The sequence below is a fragment of the Herpailurus yagouaroundi genome, unplaced genomic scaffold, assembly GCF_014898765.1.
Source record: "Herpailurus yagouaroundi ecotype Mexico unplaced genomic scaffold, PumYag 183, whole genome shotgun sequence".
Taxonomy (NCBI): Eukaryota; Metazoa; Chordata; class Mammalia; order Carnivora; family Felidae; genus Herpailurus; species Herpailurus yagouaroundi.
Window position 1 is genome coordinate 10118708 of NW_024412414.1, and position 7349 is coordinate 10126056.

At 39.4% G+C, this 7349-nt stretch overlaps 1 long non-coding RNA gene across 1 annotated transcript in view; it reads left to right on the forward strand.

Annotated features, from left to right (window-relative positions):
- The first annotated feature begins 6 nt into the window (after positions 1–6).
- LOC121041335 (uncharacterized) overlaps positions 7–7349 on the forward strand; it is a 57738-nt gene continuing 50395 nt past the window's right edge. Inside the window, exon 1 of the long non-coding RNA XR_005795694.1 lies at positions 7–213. This is a non-coding gene — a long non-coding RNA (uncharacterized LOC121041335). The remainder of the gene's footprint in view (positions 214–7349) is intronic.

Sequence of the window (7349 nt, forward strand, 5' to 3'; positions counted from 1 at the left end):
CTCGAGGCGCTGGCCACCTAGATGATTTTGAGCCTCGCAGAGCATGCTGGGAATCACGGGTCGTGCGCCTCCGCTGCCTTTTGGGAGTCGTAGTTTTTCTCTCTCCTTTCACAAGTGGCCTGTGAGGGCGTCTTCTCAGCTCTCCTCTACGTTTTGGTGTGGCTCGCTCTGTTTTGAGCCAGATGCACAACAAATAATACAAAGCTTTGTAAGGTACGGACATAGCTTTGGAACCATAAAATGAAGTGCTTTAATTTTTCCTGTGAGCCTCAGGGAGGGTTGGAGGTGAAGTCATTTGTGTCGGTTTCTGAGGGCTGGGAAGATTGCGGGAGTGGGGGGAGGAGCGCGCTCTAAGCTGAGTGGGGAGTTGCACACCAGGGTTTTTCAGGTTCTGGAACTTGCGTGGAAGTTGGGTGACGTGTGAAGGGGTTTGCTCTCAGGCGGCAGAATAGCCTTTAGGGCGTCGTAAGGCATGTGTGGGAACGCCCTGATTGCGGTATCTGTTTCCCATCAGCTTCCCGTTTCCTAGAAAAAACTCTGCCTCAACAAAGGATTCTGATAAAAACTCGAAATTGCTGAATCCAGTGGGATATTTCCCAAGTTGTCTGACCTGATTGTCCTGTCGCATCTACTTGAAACCCCGTCTCATTGCAGCTTCTGTGGCACCTGTCCTGGATGGGCTGCCCTCTGGCTGACTGTCCTTTCCCGCCTGATTCTGAAATATTGGTGGGTGTCCCTCAGGTCTGCCTCTGCTCCTTCTCCCTTGCCTTGTCTGGGCTTCCTCAGTAATAGCATTTCCCCACATAGCTTCAAATACTGTTATAAAGTATTAGGTATGCTCTCTCCAGTTCAGACGTGGATATCTGCTTCGCTCTGGTTGTGGATAGCCGATTATTGAACATAAAAAAAAAAAATTATGTTTTTTTTTTCTAGAGAGAAAGAGCGTGAGCGGGGGAGGGGCAGAGAGAGAGAGAGTGAGAGAGAGAGACAGTCTGAAGCAGGCTCCAGGCTCTGAGCTGTCAGCAGAGTGGATCTCAGGGCCCCAACTCTGGAACCTGGAGATCATGACCTGAGCCCAAGTCAGACGCTTAACTAGCTGAGCCACCCAGGTGCCCCTGATTATTGAACATTTTTCCTGTCTTACAGACACCACAAGTTCATATGGACCTTAGGTGACTAATTCTTCTGCAAATCTTCCTTTTCTCTTTTAAAATAAACCGGGACAGTAATTTGTCCATGATTGCCAGAGTTACTAAAGCAACAAACCAAAGCATTTCCCTGTATTTCTTCCTCGCTTTAGACCTCCATAGCTAGGAGCTTCCTGGCCAAATCTTGTTGATTCTACTTTTGTAATTTTTCACATTTTCATTTCTATTTAGTCTCAGGTTGTGGTTTCTTCCTTTGACTCTTGAAATTCTTTTCTTCGAGTCTAACATTCTCCCAAATCACCCTTACTTTATTATACTTTGTTTAAAATCTCTACTTAAAACAGACACATAGACCAATGGAATAGAATAAAGAACCCAGAACTGGCCTCAAATGTATGGCCAACTAATCTTTGACAAAGCAGGAAAGTGTATCCAAGAAAAAAGTCTCTTCAGCAAACGTTGCTAGAAGAACTGGACAGCAACATACAGAGGAATGAGTGGACCACTTTTTTACACCATACACAAAAATAAACTCAAAATTACGAAAGACCTAAATGTGAGACAGGAAACTATCAAAACCCTAGAGGAGAACGTAGGCAACAACCTCTCTGACCTCAGCCGCAGCAACTTTTTCCTGGACACATCTCTGAAGGCAAGGGAAATAAAAGCAAAAATGAACTATTGGCACCTCATCAAGATAAAAAACTTCTGCACAGCTAAGGAAACATTCAACAAAACTAAAAAGCAACCGATGGAATGGGAGAAGATATTTGCAAATCACATATTGGATAAAGGGTTAGTATCCAAAATCTGTAAAGAACTCACCAAACTCCACACCCGAAAAACAAATAATCCAGTGAAGAAATGGAAAAAAAGCCATGAATAGAAGCTTTTCCAAAGAAGACATCCAGATAGCCAATAGACACATGAAAAGATGCTCAACATCGCTCATCATCAGGGAAATACAAATCAAAACCACATTGAAAACCACCTCACATTGGTCAGAATGGCTAAAATTAACAAGTCAGGAAGCAACAGATATGGAGGTGAGGATGTCGAGAAACGGGAACCCTCTTGCACTGCTGGTCGGAATGCAAACTGGTACAGCTGCTCTGGAAAACAGTGTGGAGGGTCCTCAAAAAATTAAAAATAGAATTACCCTATGACCCAGCAATAGCACTCCTGGGAATTTATCCAAAGGATACAGGAGTGCTGATTCATAAGGGCACATGTATCTCAATGTTTATAGCAGCACTATCAACAATAGCCAAATTATGGAAAGAGCCCAAATGTTCATCGACTGATGAATGCATAAAGATGTGGTTTGTATATACAATGGATTACTGCTTGGCAATGAGAAAGAATGAAATCTTGCCATTTGCAACAATGTGGATGGAACTGGAGAGTATTATGCAAAGTGAAATAAGCCAGTCAGAGAAAGACAGATATGTTTTCACTTATATGTAGAATTTGAGAAACTTAACAGAAGACCATGGCAGGAGGGAAGGGGAAAAGTAGTTTCAAACAGAGAGGGAGGCAAACCATAAGAGACTTTTAAGTACAGAGAACAAACAGGGTTGATGGTGGGAGGGCAGTGGAGAAGGGAAAATGGGTGATGGGCCTTGAGGAAGGCACTTGTTGGGATGAGCACTGGGTGTTGTAATTGAGCGATGAATCATGGGAATCTACTTCCAAAGCCAAGCACACACTGTATACACTGTATGTTAGCCAACTTGACAATAAATTATATTAAAAAATAATAATTAAAATCCCGTGTTTGTTCCATGTTTCTCTCAGAGTCCACCTTCTGTATCCTGGCTTATAAGGCCCTTGCCTATTTCTTTGGTCTCAAATTTTAACTCCTTGTTCTACTTACATTTTCTCAACCAGTCATGCTACTTGGGCCTCCGTACCTTTGGTCACATTATTCTTGTGTCTCCATTGCCTTTTCCCCATACTGTCTGTTTACTCAGCTCAAGTGTCTTCATTTCTCTATCTTTCCTGATCCTGCTTTCTATAGGTTTGGTTATTCTTTTCTTTGGGCTCCCAATTTACCTGTAAGGTATTTCTCTTGGTTTCTGAAACTTTTTAGTATACTCGCAGGCAAAACTCTCTTATTAAAGTCATAAAAATTACATACAAATTACATGGAAGAGATATAGAAATATAGAAAAATTACATACAAATTACATGGAAGAGATATAGAAAAGAGGGAGGGAGAGAGAAACATTTTAACAAGTAATTTTGGTACATTTATTTGTATGTCTTTTGATACAGGGCCAAAGTCTGTGTGTGTGTGTCCTGGGGGTGGTGTGGGGTATACTGATTAGAATCCATGTCATGCTTACTCTCAATTCCAGTTTGGGGTCTTTAAAATGGTGCAGGAACGAAAAGACAGCAAAGAAATCTGAGTTCATGATCTGTGTCCCATTACCCCCGCCCCATTTTTTTATACTTTTCTTAGACCCATTTCAATACAAAATAGTGTTTGGTGACTTGTCTTCTTTTTTTCTTCCCATGTTTTCCAGAGTGTTGCTCTTAGTTTTTCTGGAGGGAAGAAACTGTTTACACTCATAGTTCATACCATTCCCTTGGTATTAATAGTGTCTTAGTTCATGCTGCTATAACAAAATACTGTAGGTTGAGTGTCTTAAACAACAAACATTTATTTTTCACAGTTCTAAAGGCTGGAAGTCTGAGATCAGAGTGCCAGCATGGTCAGTTTCTTGGTGAAGGCCCTCTTCTTGGTTTGCAATGGCTGACTCTTCTCATTGTATCCTTATGTGGGGGAAAGAGAAAGAGCTAGCTTTCCCTTCATCTCCTTATAAAATCGCATCATGAGGGTTCTACTCTCATTACATAATTACCCTCAGCGGCCCCACCTCCAAATACCCTCACGTTAGGTCTTCAACAAGTGAACTTTAGAGGGTCACAAACATTCAGTCCATACCCAATAGGTTTAAAAATAGATAATCAGGCTTATAATGTGTATCCAGGAACAAGTAAGAAAGTAACTTAGTTTTGCACTGAAGTACACGTGTGATACAAAAAACCCATTTTTTTTTCTTTTTAAAATTTAAATTTAGTTAATGTACAGTGTGATTTTGGTTTCAGGAGTAGAATTCAGTGGTTCATCACTTACATACAACACCCAGTGTTCATCACAACAACTGCCCTCCTTAGTACCCATCACCCATCTAGCCCATCCCCCACCCACTTCCCTCCATCAACCCATGGTTGGTTCTGTATTGTTAAGAGTCTCACGTGGTTTGTTTCACTCTCTTCTCCCCCTGCCTTCCCATATGTTCATCTGTTTTGTTTCTTGAATTCCTCATATGGAATTTGTCTTTCTCTGACTCACTTTATTTCATTTAGCATAATACATTCTAGCTACATCCACGTCACTGCAGATGGCAAGATTTCATATTTTTTTTAAGTTTATTTATTTTGAGAGCCCAACACAGGGCTCCATCTCACAAATCAGGAGATCATGACCTGGGCCAAAATCAAGAGTCGGACCCCTAACTGACTGAGCCACCCAGGTGCCCCAAGATTTCTTTTTGATGGCTGAGTTATATAGCATTGTGTGTGTACACACACACACACACACACACACACACACACACCACACATCTTCTTTATCTATTCATCAGTCAATGGACATTTGGGCTCTCTCCATGGTTTGGCTATTGTTGATAATGCTGCTATAAACATTGGGGTGCATGTACCCCTTTAAATCTGTATTTTTGTATCCTTCGGGTAAATACCTAACAGTGCAATTGCTGCATCATAGGGTATTTCTATTTTTAGTTTCTTGAGGAACCTCCATACTGTTCTCCAGAGTGATATACCAGTTTGCATTCCCAAAAAAATTCATTTTTGAGAGCAGGTTTAGAGGGGAAAATAGGAAATCGATTCTATGTAGTAAAATGCCCCAAAGAAATGGAGCATAGAATCTGGAATCAGACACGCCTAAGTTTATAGTTCTACTGGACCAGTTTCTGACCATGGGAAGCAGTAGCTAATATTTATTTATTTGTTTTTATGTGCCAGACACCACTAAAATCTTTCTAAAATAATTACTAATTATTTAATTTCCATAATTAGGTATTTGAATCCTTATTAAAATGGCCTACCAAGGATCATTTTAGTTAGATTTAACTAAATGTTCAGACTCACAGGACTCTCATAGGCCACATGTGGCATTAGGTTCACTGAGAATGTTCAGCCTGCCATCAGAGAGGCTTCAGATGTTTTGTGGGAATAGTGCATGTGGTCAGTTACACGGCAGGTCACAAAGGTGCCTCAGAACATTCTTCTTTGTCTTCCCAGAGAATGGCTCAAATGCAAGTAGAAGAGAACCTCATTAATAGAGTGTGGGAGCTTCCTGAAATCGAAGTCTTATACCCCTAAGAGCCATAGGCTTAAAGGTAGCTGCCTAGTAAATACTTCATCAGACATGGTTGTGTACTTACTCTTAAACTTAGGAGATATTCATTTATGTAATGCAATCGGCTATAATATAAATAAGGGATATAAGGAAGGTTTAGGTAAAATGCTATGGAACTTCAACAGAAGGAAAAATTTTTAGCTGGGGAGACCAGGGAAATCTTCACAGAGAAGAGTCTATTTACCATAGGCTTTGAAGAATGGATAGGATTTAAGAAGATTAAGAGAGGGCATTCCTGGCAAAAGGAATAGCATGAGTAAAGGAATAAAGAGAAAGATGTGTATAGAAAAGAGTAATTTCAGATTGGCTGAAGATAGGTTCATTTCATTTTTCAGGAATTGTAAACAATGAAAAAATTTTGCAAATACCTAAAGAACATGCTATTTTTCCATTTTAAGAAAAGTTTTGAACAATGATTACATGCATAGTGGTCTGTTTACCAATTTGGGGAAAGTACTCATGAAGAAGACAAGATGTCCAAGGAATGTTCCATTCCAGCAAACAAATAATTGCATATACCCAGAAATTAATAAGAATAATAAGAGTGTTATGAAGAAAGAATTATAGGAGGAATGAGAAGACCCACTATCCTGTATTTGCAATTATCATGCTGTTTTTATTTTTTTACTCTTTCGTGGTAGTATCATCTGCCCTTTGGAATGATATTTTGAAGGGTCCACTTTGGTTTTTTCCTGAAGCTGTTGCTGACGGTGCTTCCTGAATAAGATTCAGTTCACGTCAGCCCTTCAGTTTAATTTGTTTTTATCTTGCTAACAAAGGATCCAAAAGTATTTTATATACTTTTGTGTGAGATTAAAATAATGAGAGGATGTTTGCAGACTGATATATCCAATCTTCAGTGTGCAAAGCAGTCAGTCTTTCATCTTTTCCACGTCTAAAAACTTACCTTGCTTTCTCTAGCCACCTGCTCTTCACTACCAGAAACCTAGATCTTCAAAATTTATTCTGAAAACTGTTACAGGTAAAAAGAAAAAGATGTATTCCTGGACATTAATGAGTAGCCCAAATTGCTATGAATAGTCTTGGACCTGAATATTACATTGATTATTCAAAATTTTTTTTGGCTTTTTCATTGGCAGAAGAAAAATGAATCTTGGATCACTAATAAAAAATAATTCAGTATACTAAAACTCTAACATTATGTAGGTTGAATGATCTTTGGCTAAATTATGGAGTATGACCATATGATCTTACCATTTTTTTTAACAAAAATAGACTATAATAGACATAGTTTTATCATATATATATGTATATATTATTTTTTACTTTTTTGCGATGTTTTAATGAAGTTCTGCATGATTTTGTATTAAGAAGCCACTCTTTCCTCGAAGTCTTACTAGCATTATTTGAGTTTAATCTTGGATATACTTTATAGTCAGTGATGAAAGGCCTAAAGTAAGCACAAGTTATATAGTTGTTAGTGTTAATGACAGCATGAATAGAATAATTTGGAAATCTTAACTTTCCCATAATAATTATCACTACCTAATATTAAGTAGGCCTAGTATAAGCACCTGGATCCTCTCATCAAATAAGATTGTGTAAATGAAATCATTTTGAAGAGAACAAAGCACAGCTGTTGATACTTCTGGGGGTTTCTGCCCTACTTATTGACTCTTTACTTTCTGAGAACATGCCCCTCCCCATCATCCCATCCCATCCCATCCCATCCCATCCCATCCCATCCCATCCCATCCCATCCCATCCCATCCCATCCCATCCCATCCCAT